General features: G+C 38.2%; 1 protein-coding gene across 1 annotated transcript in view; it reads left to right on the top strand.

The window, feature by feature from the left end:
- Positions 1-13,436: 13,436 nt before the first annotated feature.
- The window catches only part of LOC101858517, a 30,915-nt gene continuing 23,144 nt past the window's right edge, over positions 13,437-21,207 (top strand). Inside the window, exons 1-2 of the mRNA XM_005108613.1 lie at positions 13,437-13,523; positions 14,365-14,435. The gene's annotated coding sequence lies outside the window, so the exon portion shown is untranslated. The remainder of the gene's footprint in view (positions 13,524-14,364; positions 14,436-21,207) is intronic.

Here is a 21,207-nt window from a genome sequence, read left to right as displayed (position 1 = left end):
GTCCGTCAGTCGTTACACTTTTTGTGCAGTGCCACGGACTGTGGTGTCTTTAGGCCATTCCCAAAAGGAGAGGGGGGCATTTCTAGTTCAAGCACAGTAGAATTGTAAATGGGCTGATTCATTCTTGTCACGCTCATAAATGTGCCAGATCTACAACAGGGAACTGTTGCTTTTTCTTTCCTAATCCTTACTATTGTCATTTTTCCTCTACTTTTGTGTATGTTTGTCACACTCTTGTGACCTGCTATGTCCGGGGTGCCTTGATAGTCGAAGCAGACCATGTGCTGTTGAAGCTAGAGAGGTAAGCAGAGTAAGTCTGATTCCCTGTAAAGACTTCTCTGTTGACTCCCACCCCTTGGCGCTCATATGACCTTATGCAGTTGCGAGTGCCGTAAAACCCTCTACTAAAAAAAAACAACAACAAAAAACACTTTTTGTATTAGTTAGAAATTTAAAGTTTATGTGTATGACTAGATGTTGTTACGAACACGTTATTGTGTTGTTGTTGTTTTTTTACAGGTGCCAGCATTTTATAGACTTCTTTCGCCGGCTAAACTCGATCAAAACTTAAATGTGTTCTAAAAAGCTGGAAACATTTTTTTTTCTCTTGTACTTCTAATGTTTTGTGTAACTTGAGTAGTTGGACGTTACTCACTTAGTAGTGGTTTTTATCTATTAGTGTTTGTGCCTATCACGTTGTAACCACCAACACCATAGTCTATTTCCTCACAAGAGCAGCATTATAATAATTATAGGCTTCTTTGTCCGATAAACTCTATCCAAACCTTATGGTGCTTTTAAGATGAGTAATTATCTTTATTGCTTTGTCCTTCTTCTCTTTGGAGTAAATCGTGCAGTTGGTCATTACACTTCTAGTATTGGTTATACATTTAAAGTTTTTTTTTCCATTCCTAGATGTAGCCACTAACATGTTATTGTGTCTTCTACAGGTGCTAACATTTTGTAGACTTCTTTGGCTGACTAAACTCTATCTAAAGCTAAATGTGTTCTAAAAAACTGCAAACGTCCTATTTTTCTTGTACTTCTAATGTTTTAGGTAACTTGAGTGGTCGGTCGTTACACTTTTAGTAGTTGTTTTTATCGATTAGTTTTGGTTCCTGTCACATTGTAACCACCAACACCATAATGTGTTTTACCACAAGAGCTAGAATTTTGTAGGCTTGTTTTACCAGATAGTGGGGGGTTGGCGGGTGCTCTGGTTTGGTTTGCTTTTTCTTTCCTATCAAACATCTATCGTCCTTATCTCCCCTCCTTCTTTTTTATGTTTGTTACTCTCTTGTAACACCTCTAATCCTCTGGCGCTCATATGACTTATGCAGTCGCGAAGGCCGTAAAACCTCTACTAAAACAGTTTTCCGGATAAACTCTATCCAAACCTAGATGTGTTCTCAAAATCAGTAGTCATCTTTATTACCATGTCCACTTACTCTTTTGAGTAAATTGTGCTGTTGGTCGTTACACTTTTGGTGCTTTTTAAATAAAATAAAAGTCTTTGTTTATTATGCTTAGATATAGCCACCAACACGTTATAATATGTTTTCTGCAGCTGCTGGTATTCTATAGACTTCTTTGACCGGCTAACTCTATTTAAATCTAAACCGCTGGAAACATCTGAATTTACATGTAATTCTAATGTTTTGAGTGAATTGTGTGATTGGTCGTTACACTTTTAGTATTGGTTATTACCTATTAGGTTTTGTTCCTGTAACGTTGTAACCACCAACAACATAATGTTAATGTGTAATGCCACGAGATCTAGCATTTTGTAGGCTTTTGTGTCTGGATAAACTTTATTCAAACCTGAATTTTAATGTGTTCTAAAAATCTGTACGTATATCAATTATATTTCATTGTCCATCTACTGTTTTGAGTGATTGTGCGGTCGGTCGTTACACCTTTATTGCTGGTTTTATAGTATAATTTTTTGTCCATGCCTAGATGCAGACATCAACATTTTATTGCGTTTTTCCACAGGTGCTTGAAATGCATATTATGCTTCTTTGCACGACTAAAGTTTCAAAACTTAGATGTTTTCTCAAAAGCTGGAAGCATCTTTATTTCTTTTTCTTCCAATTTTTTGAGGAACTTATGCGGGCGGTCGTTACATTTTAGTACCGATTATAATCTATAAGTTTTTGTGTACGCTTAGCTGTAATAAGCAGCACAGTATCCTGTTTTATCACTTGTGCTAGCATTTCATAGGCTTTTTTGTACGATAAACTTAAACTGTATTAAAACTTCAATGTTCTGAAAAGCTTAATCAATTTTTCTCTTTTTTTCGCCTCAGACTCTTTTAAGTAATGTGTGCGTTCGGTAGTTATACTTTTAGTATTGGTTATATTCTATTACCTTCAGGGCATGCCTAGTTATAGCAACCGTTTTATCGCCTTGCCAGCATTTTATAGATTTCTTTATGGCGGATAAACTTTATCAAAATTTAAATGTATTCTTAAAATATGTACACAGTTTTACTATTTTTTCCTTCTATTGTGGCGTCGGTGGTCTAGTGGTTAGGTTAAGTAGAATTATTAAAATGTGTTCTACTCAGTTATCTCCCATTTATACTGATATTTTCAAAATGTCTTTGAAAGAACGAATAATACCACTCTCATGGAAATGGTCTGAAATAATTCCTGTCCCAAAGAAACAATCAATACAAAATTTGAACAACCTAAAACCTGTCGCTTTAACATCAGTCCTCATGAAATGTTTAGAAAAACTGGTTTTGAAAGAACTGAGAAAATCAACAGAAGACATACAGGATAACATGCAATTTGCCTATCGGGCCAAGAGGGGCGGGGGGGGATGCCATTCTCGTGGTCTTAAATAACATCTACAAACACATAGACACACCGAGACATTACTGCAGGATACTTTTTACTGATTTTTCATCCGCATTCAACACAATCCAACCGCGCATAATGGTTTCAAAATTAATTTAACATGAACATAAACAAGAACATTATAGCTTGGATTCTTGGGTTCTTAACCAATCGACCTCAATATGTAAAATTAAATGGTGTAAAATCCGACCTAGTATTCACGAACACCGGTGCGCCTCAAGGCTGTGTAATCTCCCCTGTATCGTTTACGCTCTACACCAACGCTCTTAGAGTATGTATCAGTATATAACTCCAAAGGTCTAGTATTTAAATTCCTGCATGAAGTTGAATGATGCATTTGATGTAGTAAATGTACATTTTATCAGCTTTACTTCTCCTTTCATATTGAATTTTAATGAGAGTAATGTTTATGATTTAATTTATTAAATGTATACCTGCATAATGTGTTTTTACGGTCCTGTACAGCCAAGGAAAATTTCCCTCTGGGATAATAAAGTACTATCTTATCTTATCTTATCTTACCGGACTCGTAATCCTGAGGCTGCGTGTTTGGGGGTTGAAGCTGCGGGCACGGATTTTCATCACTATACCCAGGTGGAAATGGTTACCCAGCCATAGACAGAGAAAGATCTTGTCAGTATGTTAGTGTTTTAGCTCCTAAAAATGGCTGCTGGCACTGTATGCTTTCCAGGAAGTTGAGATTTCAGAATGCTGTCAGATCTGCTGGGTTAATAGTATAGATTGTGAAGAACATATAGCTTGCTATTGATCGGGGATTTGCGCTATAAAATGCTACGTAGCGTCGGTGGCCTGGTGGTTAGGCTCTCGGACTCGCAACCGCAAGGTCGGGGGCCCGATGTTGTGTCCTTGGGGAAAGCACTTTACACGAATTTTCCTCACTTCACCTAGGAGGGAATGGGTACCCGGCTATAGACAGCGAAAGATCTTGTCAGTTTGCTAGTGTTTGAGCGCTTAATCAGCTGCTTGCACTGTATGCTTCCTAGGAAGCTGAGAATGTTTCGGAGTGGTCTATAGTCTGCTGGGGTAATAATATAGTGTAAAGCGCATAGAGCCTGCTGTTGAGCGGGGATATGCGCTATACAAATGTTATATATTTTAAAAATTATTATTATTATTATTATTATTATTATTATTATTATTATTTTTAATAGTAGTAGTAGCAGCAGCAGCAGCAACAGCAACAGTAGTAGTAGTAGCAGTAGTAGTATTTGTTTTTAATAGCTTGTTCGATCCGTCGTTATACTTTTAGTATTGACAATCTCTTAGTTTTTGTGCATGCACTGTGTAAAGTAGTTGAGATATTGTAAGAAAACCGGAAATCGTTGATTTCTTGAAACTGCTCTGGACAAAAAAAGGCGTTTTGTCAGCTTACGGCAGAGTTGTAGCAACCAACACATTATTTATTTTTTTTTACCATATGGGCGAACAATTTATAGGGTTTTTTGCACAACTAAACTCTATCCAAACCTAAATATGTTCTAAAAAGCCAGAAGTGTCTTTAATTCCGTGTTATCCTACTGTTTTAAGCAACTGATGTGGTCAATCTTTACACTATTGTTAAAATTATAATCTATTAATTTTTGTGCATTCCTTGTTGTTACGACCAACACAATATTTTGTTTTACCACAAGTGCTAGCGCTTAATTGCACGTCTAAACTGTATCCTAACGTAAATGTGTTTCAAAAGCTGGAATTTTTTTACCTCTATTTCCTCCTACTGTTTGAGTAACGAGCGTGGTCGGTCGTTACACTTTTAGTTTTGCTTAAAATGTATAAATTCTCGTGCACGCCTAGTTGTTACAACCAACACATTATTGTGTTTTACCACAGGGGCTAGCTTTAAATGTACAGGCTTCTGTGCACGACTAAACCCTATCAGAACTTAAATTTTTTCTGAAAAGCTTGTACTTGTAGCACTTTTATTCCAATGTTCGTGTATGGTTTTTTGTAGCTTGTGCTGTCGATCTTTACGTTTTTTGTATCGGTTTATTGTGCATGCTTAGTTGTAACAACTAACGCGATTTTGTGTTTTACATCAGGTGCTAGCACTTTATAGATTTTTTTTTGCACGTCTAAACTCTATCCAAACCTAAATATGTTCTAAAAAGCTGGACGCAGCTTTGCTTCTATTTCCTCCCCTTATTGTTTTGAGTAATTTTTGTGGTCCGTCGTTAAACTTTTTGTACAAGTTATAATCTATTAATTTTTGTGCATGCCTAGTTGTAACAACCACCACATTATTGTGCTTTACCACAGTTACTTGCGTTTTTAGGCTTTTTTGCACGCTAAACTCTATTTAATTTAAATGTGTACTACAAATCTGGAAGCAGTTTTTTTCTCTGTCCTGTAACTGTTTTCAAAAACTTGTATGGTTGGTCGTTATACTGTGATTATTGTTTTTAATCGATTAGTAATTTTGTGTACATACCTAGTTGTAACAACCAACATGTCATGTTTTTACCATTCTCGTACTGAAACAAGACCGGCCCGATCACAAACCTGAAAATGGTGAAATGGTACAGGTTTAACGTCCCTTACAATACTACTATATTATTTAAGAGGCCAGACCTCCGAGTTTAACGTCCACCTCCGAAAGGACCGAGGCAAATGGGAAACTCGTGTAATGTGCCCACAACATCGGACCGAGCTAAGGCTCGATCACAACCCTGTAGATGAATGCGCTGAGAAACATTTTGCGTTGTACCCTATTTTAAAAAAGTGTTAAAATCATTCGAACAAACTGAATGATTTTCTTCTTAGTATTAACAATTTGACGTCCCTTTGGTTGATTTTATTTGCTCGAAGTTTTGTTGAAATTGTTGCAAATATGAACGACAGTTTCCCTCTAAGTGGGTCCTCCTTTTTAGACACTCAGTATGAAAATATACTTGGCGAGGTGTCTAAATCATAACTGGAAATGACTTTCTTACAGAATTGAAGGAAAGAAAATTCAAACACTATGAGCACCTATTAGTCAGTCTGTTCAGACAGATATGATTGTGTATCCAATCCGGAAATTGCTATGAACATCGAATAAAAATCGTAACAGAGATAACAAAAGACACACACCCCCAGCAGTCCCACTCTTATCTTTGATCTCTACGGAAATACCACCTGGAGAAAAATTGAGATTAATTAGTCCAGAGCTATTGAGCCTAAGTCCTAGCTCCCCCCTCTGTTTGAGTACGAGTTTGTCAATATAATAAAGCGGCTAAAAATGGTAGGGAATCCCAGCTCCATTTGCGTCATCACTTGGGTCAAACGTGCTTTCGAATAGGTGCGTTAAGAAGTTTTGAGGCTGTGTCTGTGTGCTGAAGATTTAACCCATGGCCTTTCAGGATTAAGCTCTTGTCACAAAATGGGAATTGGGTTGATGTGAAAAGTCAGGGCGTTCCTTTTGGAATAGTTTTTTGTTTGAAGGAGAAAAAAGCGTACGTCTCCTCCTTTTCCGTTCAGACTGACAAACGAATGAAAAGTAAATAGAAAAGGCAGAATAGAAAAAGAGAATGACAGATGTGTGAAAGACAGAAATGTACAAATAAGAAATTGTTGAGTAATATATGGTGCTTTTCCTGAAGCTTAATAGCAATGTAGCAATGATAGTAAAGTGTAAATGTTCAATCTATGAAAAAACCGTCTTTAAATCATCTACACAATTCCTTTGTATACCACCGTTGTTGATATTAGATAATTCTGTTTTGTGCTTCAAATAGAATTTTCTTCGAACAATGTTTGCTCTTTCTGTTCGTATACAAGTCATAATATTCACTACAAATCATAGTAATTACCTTGAACGGGGAAGTGCATAGATTTTAGCTACAATCACACAATCAGCCATTTGGTTAGTGTTAGTTTCAGGATTTGACATCCTAAAAATATTATTATAATACAGAGTGTCAAAAACAATATTTTCACTCTTCGGCATTAGCAAAGAATACGAATATTATGCTCAGAATATTAACGGAAATACTCGTTTGCGCTGCAATACCCTTAACCAGATTGGTATCGATTATTAAGTATAGTTCTTTATCCTCTCTATTAACCGCCTTCTTCAACCCCCTCCGTGGGTGGTTGGTGGGTGCTCTGGTGTGGTTTGATTCTTCTTTCCTATGTGGCGTCGGTGGCCTAGTGGTTAGGCTCTCGGACTCGCAACCGTAAGGTCGTGGGTTCGAATCCCGTCAGGGGCCCGATGTTGTGTCCTTGGGAAAGGCACTTTACACTTATTTTCCTCACTTCACCCAGGTGGGAATGGGTACCCGGCTATAGACAGCGAAAGATCTTGTCAGTTTGTTAGTGTTTGAGCGCTTAATCGGCTGCTTGCACTGTATGCTTCCCGGGAAGCTGAGAATGTTTCGGAGTGTTCTATGGTCTGCTGGGGTAATAATATAGTGTAAAGCGCATAGAGCCTGCTGTTGAGCGGGGATATGCGCTATACAAATGCTATCTATTATTATTATTATTATTACATCTATCGTCGTCATCTCTCCTCCTACTTTTTGTGTTTGTTACTCTCTTGTAACACCTCTATTCTTCGGCACTTATATGACCGTATTGGGCTGCAAGTGCCGTGAAACACTTACTAAGACTAAAACAACCCCCCCCCCGGGACACACACCCCACCCTCTTACATAAAGGATCACAAATCGTTTTCATGGCGGACTAAAGACACAGATTATCTCCTCCACACTTGACAGGACCCCCTACCAACATAGTATCCTGCCATCCGGTACATAATCTCTGAGATTGTTTTGTAAACACATTAATTTGTTTAGCGTTTAATCAGTTCGCCATACTGATATCGTGGCTTCCTATTTTTGCAAAGTCATGAACGGGGACCTAAAGCAAACTCTTTTGTCTTTCTTCTTTTTTGTCTTGCACGCTAAAGTTTGATTCATAAACGAAGAAGACCTACATTTTGTTTGTCCTTCTTTCATGTAGTTGTGGGTACTCATGAAAGGCAAAGTCACAACAGCCTGCTTTCAAAACGACCCTTTTAAAAAAAGATAACGTGTAGAGAGGCATGGCATGGCATAGCACTATATCGAATAATGCACCTTTTAGCGCTGTGGTAGACATCAAATTCTTATGTACACCTTTTACGGAGTTTAAAAAAAAAAAGGAAGACCGTTAAATATTAACTCACTATATAAATCACGCTCAGAATTCCCCCTCCCCCTTAACCCCTTAGGATTTGAACCAAGGTCATCTGTGCTGTAACCCAGCGGGATACTAACTGAACTACCAGCGCGCCTATTATATGGGAGTTTACACTCAGTCAATTCTTTGCCAAGGTCACGACAAACGTAGTCTCACATGTCAAAAAGCTGTGTTGGTAGCTAGGCAGCTTTATCTTTTCTTTTTTTTTTTACGATACTAGATCTAGTATACTTTTTCAAGGAGTCAAATAGCTACCGTAGAATTATAAAGTTCTATCTGACATTTTTGGCCCTTTTGAGTTACTAAGACCTTTAGGTTAGAAACCAAATGTTCTATCTGCTCTATCAGGATCGCAAGATTATCTGAAGTCGTTATCAACATTGTCATAGAACTACATTCGAAAAAGCTAGACATGTTTTGAAACTCAAAATTTTAAACGTCAAATTTCTCAAAGCTAGAGAATGAGCACATAGAACCTTTTAGTTCTTAGGTAGCGGAATATCGTCAAATAATTTAACATTAATAAGCTCCAAAATGACAGGAGGAACGTTTTTGAACAGTCTGTTCCTCTTGTCTTAGAATCTGATTTGTTATTAATTATCATTTTTAAACGAATAATTTGTTGGTTTTTTTCTCTCTCAAATGTACTGTTCTTATCGTTTCTCTTTACCTTCGTTATTTTCTATATCGGATAAGGATGAACTTGGCGCTGATTCTTACTTTCCAAATGTATTGCATCTCTCTCTCTCTCTCTCTCTCTCTCTCTCTCTCTCTCTCTCTCTCTCTCTCTCTCCCCCCTCTCTCTCTCTCTCTCTCTCTCTCTCTCTCCGCTATTCGCACCCCCCCCTCTCTCTCTCTCCCTCCCCCCTTCTCTCTCTCTCTCTCTCTTTCTCTCTCTCTCGATCAATCTATCTATCTATCTGTCTAGTGACATATCAATATCTCGAGATCTCTCGAGATCTCTCCCATCTTTCTTTCTTTATCGCTCTTTTTCTATTTTTCTTTTCATCTTTCATGTTATTCACTCTCCCTCACTCTCTCTCTCTCTTTCTCTCTCTCTCTCTTATCCTCTATGTGTCTTTTTCTTCTTCTTCTTCTTCTTCTTCTTCTTCTTCTTCTTCTTCTTCTTCTTCTTCATTATGTTTCAAGTCTGGAGCATATTGCCGATGATGGCATCTCTTTCCTTCCTCATTCTCTCTTCTTGAACAGCTCGTCGTTTCTCTTTGTGTTATCTTTTTATAGAGTTAATAAAATCCTACGAGCTAAATTGACGTCTGCACAGACTGAAAGAGCCATACATGTGTATGTGTGTGTGTGTGTGTGTGTGTGTGTGTGTGTGTGTGTGTGTGTGTGTGTGTGTGTGTTTAAATGTATGTGTATGTATGTTTAAGTGTGTATTATATGAGTGTGTGTGTTTGTATGTATGTGTATGTGTACATATTCTAAGGTGTGTGTGTGTGTATGTGTGTGTGTGTGTGTGGTGTGTGTGTGTTTATATACATGTGTGTATGTGTTTATATATATGTGTGTATGTGTGTCTGTGTGTGTGTATGTGTGTGTGTATGTGTGTGTGTGTGTGTGTGTGTGTGTGTGTGTGTGTGTGTGTGTCTGTGTGTGTGTGATGTCACCCTAAGAAACAGGTGGCAACTGCTAGGTTTCTTCACACATGTCCAGCTGATAAAAGACAGTGACAGTTCCCACCGACATTTCAAGTACAACCGCCAGGCCTTAGTCAGCTGCCCCGTCACAACAAATGTGAGGCAGCGTGGTGGAATCAGGCTCTCGTCAAAATAATCAAAATGAAGAAACTTGCTTATTTCTGTTGGTTTAAACATTTTTTATCAAATTTTTGTTTTTGGGCTCAACACCTTTGATGCCCATTTTAGGAACTCATTTCTGTGCGGATTTTTCTGAAAAACGTTGATTAAAGGCAGAAAAAAGTAAATTTTCAGTTACCACGGAGTCTTAAGCTAAGGAAATAACTAATCTTTGCTTGCCATCTTCTCACTAATTTTACCTCTGAAAACAGGTGACCCCCGCCTCCTTCATTCGCAAATATCTCGACTTGTATTCAAGATAAATGGATATTTTTTTTTGCTTCCAAATAAACACAGGTGAACAAGCTTTACGATGAGACCAATAACTCTACACGCCCAAAAATTGACGAGAGCCTGATTCCACCACGCTGCCTCACAAATGTGTCACGACGCAATAGAATCAGGTGCTCGAACATTTTTTTAGCATATAAAGTTAATGATACCATCGTGAAGTTGGTTTATTATTTGTCTTGCTTTTGATTTTTAAAAAAATGCTCATCAGTTTTGAATAGAAGTCGAGATATAATTTTCGACTGAAAACGGCGGGAGGTCGCCTGATATTAGACGTATAGTTTGCGAGGAAATGGTCGCCAAAGTTTGGTGACTTCCAAGGTTTGAGAGTTCTTGGAAAATCGAAATTTATATTTTTTGTGCTTTTGTTCAGCTTTTTTTTTAAACAGTAAAATCCACACAGAAATGTGCTGTAACTGGACTTAAAAGGAGTTGAGCCAAAAGATAACCTCATAAAACTTTGCTGTACGGGTGGGAAAATGCCTTCTATTTCAATATTTTGACGGTCGCATGATTCCACCACGATGTCACACAAATCATATTCCTTATCTCCTCCCACTTTCCGTCTTCCAGGGCCTTGAGCACTCCTCTTTAGAAATGCGGCCGTTTTCGTGCTAATTTGCAGTCAACTGCAACTGAATTACATCACAAAATAATAGCTAGAGTATAGTAGTATCTCGTTATGTCTTAGTTCTAGACAATTTGCCGTAAACTGGAACTAAATGATATTACAAATTGCCATACTAGAAATTCTCTTGTAATATTTCAGTTTTAAAAAAACTTGATATAAACTACGACTAAATTATATCTCAAATTTACCAGAGTATAGCGCATAGCTGTCTCTCGTGATATTAAAGTCCAAGATAGCTTGTCGTCAACTGAAATTAAATAACGTCACAAATTGCTCAAGTGTAACTTTCCTTCGTTGTGTCTCAGTTTTAGACTACCTAGGAAAACTAAAGTTTCCATATCTGCACACCATTCGTTAGTAAAGTTTGTAAATATAAATTTGTTGTTATTGTTATTGTGTCTGGTGCAAAATGCCAAATTGAATTCATCGGATTGAGTCGGACCGACATAGATTTTTCTTCAGGGAGCAAAATCTACCATTTTTTTTCTAAAAGTGACATATTCGACTCGCGACCGTGATAATCAAACACGTTTGATTTTGAAGTTCACATTCGAATCTAGTTGAATTTGATTGTAGTGTGCCAAATTAATTAAATTGGTAGCTTTTGCCCCACCCTTTAAGGAAAATGTGGCTGACCCTTGCCGATGCCCATTGGAGGATCTGTTCGCTTTGAGTCGATTCAGTTCGGTTCAATTTCTGGTGGTTTCAGTGCACACTATAAATAAACCCCTGCCTCAAACCGACTCGTAGCCTTGAAAACAAACGCGTTTGTTTTTGAAGGTCGTCGTCGGTTTCGTTCGGTTTGTGCCACGATGGTAGCTTTTCTCCATCCAGGGAGGAACATCTGGCTCTCCCCGAAGACCGAACCGAACCGACCAAAACTGATTTTGAATATGGACACTGGCGATGCCTCTGATTGGCAGTGTGCAGTGGGTATTACGTTTTCTCTGCGGGTTGGGATAGACATGTTTTGGCTCTGAGTCAACCTGTCTTGCGCTGCTTACCGGTGTCTGTGGTGCAGCGGTTAGGCGCTGTACAGTCGCACGTAGGAAAACGGAGTTTGACTCCCGAGGGAGGCGAATTTTTTTTATCGAATGTCTCAATCTTTCTGCTGGGTTGTAGATCTATCCCTCTCAGACCGGGTTGGCCTTGACAGGATGGGTCAGAAGACCACCATATAGATTAATTATGTTTGTGTGGGCATAAATACACCTACATTACTGTGCCATCATCCTGCGCTTAGCTACCTGCCGATATCCAGTGCAATATTTTGTATGTATTGTCTATCCATCGGTGTCTCCCTTTTCATTTACTTCTCTTACCAAGATGGTTCTTTTATCTTACTCCTACTTATGAAAGCATATCGTCGATGTTGCAATGAAACGACCTGATAAGCAGGTAGTTGAATGGCGGCGCCACTGATAGGCTATACTTCTTTTTTTTCATCTGTTGTTTCTGCCTGTCTATGTCTTTTACAGTAAATGACCGTTACTCAGTCGATGTGCTTCTGAGCCCCCACTTCTTATCGCCACCCTCCCCCCCAAAAAAACCTCAACAAACACACTCCCACCCTAAAAAAAAGGACACCATGAAAACCATGGAGCATCTGCATAAATACCTCATAGATATTTATGACAACGACAATAGTGAAGTAGTCAGTGATTGAAGAGGTTTATTTTTCTACTGTATATATCGTCAACTTTATTAGAACCTACGTACTTGGGCATGCACAATGATGGCACTGCTTGAAGAAAAATTATCTTTCTACTTTTATCACTAAAACTTCGCTTATGCGAAAAAAAATGTTTACAGTACTTTAGAAGAATTGTGTCACATAATGGTAGAATCAATCGCTCGTCCATTTTTGGACATGTGAAGTTATTAGTATTATCCTAAAACTTATTTATTTGTCTAACTTTCATTTAAAAGATACCACTCTGTCTCAAAAGTAGTTGCAGTATTTGGGATTGATGGAGAATGAGGTTACTTGATGACAGAGGTTTAATTGGCTAGGAAATGGCTGCCAAAGTTTGGTGACTTCTAAGGCTTAGGTGAGCTTTGAAACTAGAAATTTACAAGTTTTGTGCTTTTAATCAACGTTTTAGTAAAGACCACACAGAAATGTGTTTATAAAGGGACATAAAAGGTATTCAGCTAAATTGCCAAAACAGGCGGAAAAAATGCCAGTATCTTCTATTTCATTCATTTGGCGAGCTCCTGACTTAAACACGATGGTTCACAAAGAGATGCTGCGTAGCAATGGAGCAATTTACGCGCATCCTGATACACTGCGCTCAAAAACGTGTGTGTGTTACAAGACTGCGTCGGTTTGTCAGTTTCCTCAAAACTATCTTTTGTTTTGTTTTAGAAAGACGTTTAGAATTTTACGGCACTTGCAACATAGGTAGATCATATAAATGCCGAAAAAAACTATCTTCCGGTGAATTGGAAATTATATTCAGACAAACTGAGATAGTGACTGGCACTGCCATTCTAGTCTCATTTAAGGCCACCTGCTCTTTCTCAGATTTTTATTACCTTTTTGTTTTCATTCTCTGTCATAGATGTGCTGTGTTTGTCCCCGAAAAAAAAATTATGAACAACTGTTCACACACTTGTTGGTTGTAAATTTAAGAAAAGTAAAAGATGGGATGAGGTGAAGTGACTATGTTCTCAACATTTGGAAACGTTTGACCAACGTACGGTTTCCTTTTGGAATAGTACTGGCACAGAAGACTGAAGGTATTCTAATTTAAATACAAAAAATGTGTGTCATCTTTTAAAAGTATTAAAACCAGAATTGTTTTTGGTTTTTACGTAGAAAGTGAAAATACATTTAAATTGACAAAGTGTGTGTCAAGTTTTATCTGACATTTTGGCTGTTAAGAGTTACTAAGACCGTGAGGTCAGAAACCAAATTTAATTAAATCTGCTCTCTTAAAATCGTAAGATTATTCGGAATTGTTATCAAGATTTCAGTTAACAATTGCATTTGAAAAATCGTGACTCGTTTTGAAGGTCAACATTTTTAACGTGAAATTTCTCAAAACTGGGCCCTAAGCAGATACAACTTTGTAAATCTAAGGTAGCAGAATGAGTAGCAGCCTTTGCAAAGCAGGGCTACATCCCACTCACTCACACGCTTTAAAAAAAAGAATACACCAGCAAAGAAAAATTCCATAATCATTTTTTAAAAAGAACAATTACAAAAGCTAACAGAGTTCTTTTAAGTTGCTAAATCTGTTGTATTAGAAAATCTTAGACCTTTTATACTGCTTCTTTCATAAGGAAACAAAATAGTAATGTTATCTTTGTTATTCTCAGCTTTTCTTTTTTATGGAATCGTTATTTATAAAGATTTACAAAAAAAATAAAAACATAAAAAAACTAAACATTCAAACCAAAACTGTTTTACAAGAAAAAAAAGATTGACACCTCTTTTAATTAGAAAAGGGATAGATTCAGAGATAAACTTTTACTCAAAGGAGTAGCTTTTGTCAACAATTCTCAATCGGTGTTTGAAAACTGACACCTTTCTGAGGCTACGACCAACCAAACCAATTGTCCACTTATCTCTGTCTAGTGTGGTCAGCGACTGGAGACAAATTCCTTTCGGAAATGTAACTCTTCTGCCCTGCTTACTTGGACCTGAAGGTAAGAACTTTGGACAGGTACTGATTCATGTGTTGGGAACTGTTTGCTTTGTTTGCTATATCTATCTATCAATCTATCTATCAATCTATCTATCTATCTTTCTATCTCTCTATCTATCTATCTATCTATCTATCTATCTATCTATCTATCTATCTATCTATCTATTGGAGTCTTATGGCCTAGAAGTTACGGTGTTCGAATCTCACTCAATAGGTCCTGGGTTCGAAACATGACAGCGGCGGAAAATGTTCTAAGATGTTCTCCTTCCAGCTCCTTTCTTTGCTCTCTAACCATGTTCAGTCGTCTGCTTTCTTCTCCACTTTCGCCCCCCCCCTCCAATATTTTTCCCTTCCTCTGGGCTTCTGACGGCTACTCCTTGGTTCCTTCTTACTGCTGTCTTTCAGCCACACCCATAATCTTAGTGTAGGTAATATCTAACTTCTAGCCTTTTCGGATAGGGGGGAAAGCATCGGAGGTCCCGTGTGCACGTTCTGCTAATCAAAGATCACCAAGCTTGGTGGTCCTAAAATCGATAAGAGTAGGCTTCAGCAGCCACCCAGGCAAAATTCATAATTAAATCAGAGAGTTTACAAAGTAAACCCTCTCGAGTTTACAAAGTAAACCCTCTCTGATTAAATCCTACCAAACTGAAAATGTTTTGTCCTGAGCGCTCATATCATTATGATCTGATGGAGTTGCAAGCCCCGTAAAACACTTACCAAAAAACATGTCCATCCATCTATCCGGCACACCTTACTTGAAGAGAGTTCTGCCCTATGGTGACAAGCAATTACACAATTTATTGATTTCGTTATTGACATTTTTTTTTGGTTGTTTCGTTGTTTTTTTTTAACTTTTGATTTGATTATTTCTACATAGTGTGGATGTACATCGAGACGCCATGCACACCTGTTGAATCTTTTGTTTTTAATTAATGATGAAACAGATTTTGCTTCATTTCCCGTACTTCATCCTTTACGTTCTTATTCTATACAGGCCCAGATGTGTGCGTGTGTGTGTGTGTGTGGGGGGGGGGGGGGGGGGGGCGCACAACTGATAGCACGGTTTGAGTTTCCAGATCGGTTCTGTTTGGGACAGTAGACACATAAATAGTTCTCCCTTTCGACTCATCAGCCAAGAGTCAAACATCCCTCCAACAATACTTTGGTTTTGTCAACGGAAACTGCTGACTTTGAAGTGTCTGGAACAGAAATGGGAGAGGGAAGAAGAGGAAATAATGGCTTTTTCTTGTACCCAGGGACTCCGCGTGGGACCAGTCGGGTTATTTATGTTCACCATTGTCGAGGCGTTTCCAGTTTCGGTGTTCTGTTTTTCTAGGTCTTTATTTTGTTTCGTTTCGTTTGTTGTTGGGGTTTTTGGTTGTTGTTTTCTTCGGTTTGGGAAAGGGTTCGGGTGTGTGTGTGTGTGTGTGTGTGTGTGTGTGTGTGTGTGTGTGTGTGTGTGTGTGTGTGTGTGTGTGTGTGATTGTGGGATTGTGGGATTGTGTATTTGTGTAGTCAGGGGTTGGGGTGGGAGGGGAATCTTGTATCCCTTAGTTTACACTACCTACCTTAATGTGCGGGCGCTTGGGGTTGGAGGACGCCTGTGGGCAGTCCTACTTCTCTCTCTGTCTCTCTCACTTACTCACTCTCTATCTCTGTCTGTCTGTCTATCTATCTATCTGTCAATCACATTACATTGATCAAGATAGTAAAAGAACTACCATATTGCTTGTAACATTACCCAGGGAACTCGGGCTCCTATTACAGTTGTACTAGATAAGAAATTTCACATTAAAGGGTCACAGTTCGTAAATTAAGGAACGCTGATCTAAAACCTACATTTTCTTCTGTGATTGAGGTGTCATGGGTTTTTTTCTTTTCTTAGAAATAAGCTTAGCGGTATTATTTTGAACATTTTAAAGACAATGGAGTATTTTATTCGAAATGCCCAAAAAGAAAAAACATTATTATAATCTATTTTCCACGTATAAGCGATAATACAATAGACTTTGCTTCCCTTACAGACATGTAATCTCTGATGTGGCTGATTACATTGACTTGAAAGTAATTTTTTTTTCTCACAAAGTGAGATCGTGTGAGAAGACATGAACATAATATAATAACAAATCCTGCCTAACTTTTAACTAAGATCTCGGGCCCAATCTCCGGACAATTATAGTGAATTTTAGTTCCTGTAGCACTTTTTATTATTTAAAAATACCTTCAATGAGCATGATGTCTGATTAATCCCCAAAACATTTTAGCGGATTGCTACCGAACCAAGTTTTTATCTTTTAAAAACATATAAAAGGCATCCACTAAGTTGTGAAGGCCTCCTTCATTTCTTCTTTTTCACATACTCGTATTAACGACTTTAAGGAACTACTCAAGCGCTTTGCCATCGCAGGCTTTTGAATTTAAATTGAAAGATAACCATCCGAGATAGCCTTGGAAATGAGAGACAGGGGTGACTAGGTGCGACATTCGCTGCAATCGTAAATAGCTTTGTCAGCCTTTGCTTCTTTCACTACTCAGTATCACTTTTGTGTACTTACGATACGGACTCAAAAGTACTCACAGCATGCGATATCTCAAAGTATCAATACCAGCACTCCAGCACTGACTCTGCGTTCGCTGCAGACGACAGATCCTGGACTGAGCCAAAGTCAGTCAGAAGGACTTCCGGTTCATGTATTTGGCCACTACGGCCTGGAAGTCTACCCCACCCCCTCCCCTCACCCCCTCCTCTCACCCCCTTACCAGCCCCTCCCCATTCCCCTGTTCCTCTCTCCTGTCTACAACCCCCTCCACCCCCCTTTTTCAAACTGCTGCCTCCTAACTGAACCATAGTACACGACACTACTATAAAATAGATCTCAGGCTTACTAGCACTAAGAAGAACTCTCCACTCTGCCACGGTCCCTCGTAGTATAGGGACCTTCATCTGAATGTGTCAACTAAGACTTACAAAACCGTCGCCAGCTTTTATTCGACAATCAACTTGTTCTTTTATAACTTAAAAAGATAAGAACCAACAGGCAAGTAGTTTTCAATGCTAGGGTTTGAAATGCACCCTTTATTTACCAAGTTCTGTCTGCACAGTACCAGGTGTTGAGAAATTTGACGTTGAACAAATTGAGTTTCACAACTTGGTCAAGCTTTTTGGCATACTAAAAAATTTAAGGAACGACTTAAGCGCTTTGCCACCTTAGGGTTTTGAATTTAACTTGAAAAATAAGCGGCTGAGATATCCTTGTAAACGAGAGACAGAGGTTACAAGGTACGGCATTCGCAACTCAGGTCTTTTGCGTGCAACGGTGAGTAAAAAACCCAACAACAATAATAATAATAATAATAATAATGATAATAATAATAATAATAATATTAATGATAGCAATATTAGACAGACAGACAGACAGACAGACAGACAGACAGACAGACAGACAGACAGACAGACAGACAGACAGACAGACAGACAGACAGATAGACAGACAGACAGACAGATAGATAGATAGATAGATAGATAGATAGATAGATAGATAGATAGATAGATAGATAGATAGATAGATAGATAGATAGATAGATAGATCAGGGTGATCCAAAAAAGACTGTACAACATTTTTTTTTTGAAGATCTCGCACAAAATTTGTACTAGAATATTGTAATTTGGAACAGATATAATTCATTCAAAAGGAATTTGTTTGACACAAAATTCACAAAGAAGTAACTTATTTTCGAAAACGGAAATGGCTTTTATAAAAACCACCCATAAATGCAAAATGCACCAATTTAAAAGATCTTGGTTTGTTTTTCCTTTCCTTTTATTTTTAAAATCTAATCTTTCCATCCCTGTAACTTTTAAACAACATTTCTTTTCCCCTACAGAGTTAAAAACAAATTTTTTTTAAAATTCTGGAATTCAAAGAACCACAGGTCTGTAATGCCATCCTTTTGACTCGACACATTTTAACGCGTCGTTTGTAATGTTCAGTGGTGGCCAAACACAAGGATCCACTCAACCATGAGTACTCAAAGCCACACACACTGTACACCTTACAGTATGAGGCTGTTTTTAGAGACATTGGGGGGGGGGAGGGGGTGAGGTTACCCTAATAGACAGCATTTGTGAAGCTGATATTACCGGAAAGGTGAATGTGGGTTTTGTCAAGTAACAAAATGTCATACAGGAAATGTTCACGCTTTTCAAGAAGATCGAGGAATCATGAACACATTGCTATCCTCTGATAGGTTCGCCAACGGGAAAATTGTTCAGTCGTAGATGAAGATCTACCTTGACAACGCGGACCATTGAGAAGTAGGAAAGTCATAGCTGCTAACATCGTCTACGGACAGACGTCTCATTGGGCTCATCTACTGAATTCTGCACCCTTGTGACGCTTAAAGGGGTGCAAACGTTGTGTGTTGTACCTGATGTTGTCGTTTTGTTTGGGCATTTTTAGTTCTGATTCTCTACAGGTCCTAACTGATGTACCATTTTCACCCTAGACACCAAAGAAGGCCTTCAGGGCACTTTAACAGTATTTCCGTACCTTGTGTGAAACTTACAAAATGTGTTGGTGGTGAGGAAATGTTCAATACACCCTGAAAATTCCAATTCAGGTCAAAATTGTGGATTTAGATATTAATGTAGGCATTTTTGGCTTCCTCAGCCTCTCTTACAACTACATCATCATATAAGAACTCCCTAAAGACACATTTTTCACATGCCAAGCATGTTAGTTTCCACCATATCTCCATAAAGCAATCTTTAATTTTCTTATTGCCAGTTTTCTGAAAACGTAGTTTTTCCTTATACTTTGTTGAGTAAGTCCACCATTTGTTACTCAGTCCTCATGAAATGTTCCCAGAATGAAGAGAAGTTGCAGAATGAAACAATGTCTCTTGCATTTTAAATAAACCTCTATATGGAAAAGATTAGTGTTGGTGGTGTCAAGAGTGGGGATTTTCACGGACTTTTTTTTACAAACTTGAATATTACCAAAAGAAAAAAGGTATAGTTAAACATGTTCTAACTCGTTTACGAAAAATTCAACGAAAGCGTTTGTATATCTATTGTCAGAGAACATAAATGCCCAATAACAAACTGTTTCCATGAGAAAATAAGTGACGTATTCGCTGAATAAGACATGTCAACAAAGTTCAATATGGCTGTCGTCTCCATGTCAGAGAAACGTTTTTTTCCTCAAATTTGACAGCAGACCTGAAGACTCCTTACTAGGTTTGATATATTTGCGGAATTTGGTAAAATTTGATTCACTAATAAGTAAGATAGCCTTCAGGTATACCCCCCCCCCCCCCACCTTCCTTAAGTGCCTTCCTCAAGGACACAACGTCGGGCCTGAGGCTCGAATCCCCGAACCCACAACTTCACGATTACGAGTGCACTCCAAACAACTCGACACCAACGCCAACTAACCGCTAAACCACAGATACTGGTTCTCGCTTGTTGCACTTTGTGCAGGTCTTTTCGGCTCCCAGTCCTACATTCCCACCTCATTTTTTTCCGTTGAGGAGTAATGTTTTTATTTCGGAGTGTTTTGTCTATAACTTGTGCACTTTCGTCAAAACGCTATTAACTCGGGATAAAAGCACACCAACACGTTAAATCGTCACACGTCTTTAAGGACTGGTGGGGCACCTGAGGTCTATTTTGGTTATTACAAGGCCCAGAGTGCCGATATTTGCTGTGGGACATCGTGTGTTATTTGGGGATTTTAAATCAATAGTTCAAAAAGTATATTGTGAATCGGTTGCTATGGAAACGGCGACCATATTGGATTTTGTATACCTTTTTCAATCCCATTTTATTTCCTTATTTATTAACCGATTCACTTCTAATTTGGCATGCCAACAGTACATATGCAGCTCTTAAATTTGGCTTGTTGAATTGGTGATATGTGCTTTAGTTTTTGTTTTATGACATTTACAATTGAGATGTTGCAAAAAAGTGAAAAAATGGAAAATTCATGCTTTCTAAGCCCATAAATCAAAAATTCAACAAGCCAAAATTTAGAACTAGGTGTTGTTGGTATACTGTGAAAGTTACATTAAAATTGAATAAGAAAAAGAGCAGAAAAATGGGATAATATGTGAAAAAATAGAATTGTGAGAAAACAGCCGATACAGGTAAGAAAAGGCTAGACAACATGTGCTTTCACTGAAAAACCTGACAAAAAAACACAGCTTCAGGGTGTAGCAAGGCTTACATACGTTTCTGAATATTGTTCAAGAAGTGTTCAGGTACTTTAATATGTAATAAACCCAATTTACAAAATTTGAGCCCCGAACACGATTTCTAGGTGCCCCACCAGCCCTTAAATGTGAGTCTAAAAGTTGGCTGGCCAATTTAAAAGCCCATAATCAAGATTGATGCAAGCTAAGGTTGTGATACGTTTTTTAAAATTAATGTTAGCCTAAAGCGAGTCAAAATCAAAATTATAGCGTATGCACCAGATACATTTATTTTAAAAGTTGACCTATTTTCATCTACACCACACTTTAACGTAAGCCTGTTAAAAAAAACATAGAACAGTACTTTTTGAGACTCACATGGGATTTGGAGATTGAAAAAAGGGGGGGGGGGTATTTACATGCCAACACTGAAATGTGTAGGTAAAGTGTTGTCGCTGTCTCAAAACCAACAATTGATTGTTGAATAATGATGTTGTTGTAACTAATTTATTGTAGTGTTCATGTGTCTGCACCCAAAAGGGCGACGTTTAATATAACACCATCCCATCCCCCTCCCG

The sequence above is a fragment of the Aplysia californica genome, unplaced genomic scaffold, assembly GCF_000002075.1.
Source record: "Aplysia californica isolate F4 #8 unplaced genomic scaffold, AplCal3.0 scaffold00704, whole genome shotgun sequence".
NCBI lineage: Eukaryota > Metazoa > Mollusca > Gastropoda > Aplysiida > Aplysiidae > Aplysia > Aplysia californica.
The sequence above is the reverse complement of the archived record's forward strand: the minus strand, read 5'-3'. Positions and strand labels throughout refer to the sequence as shown.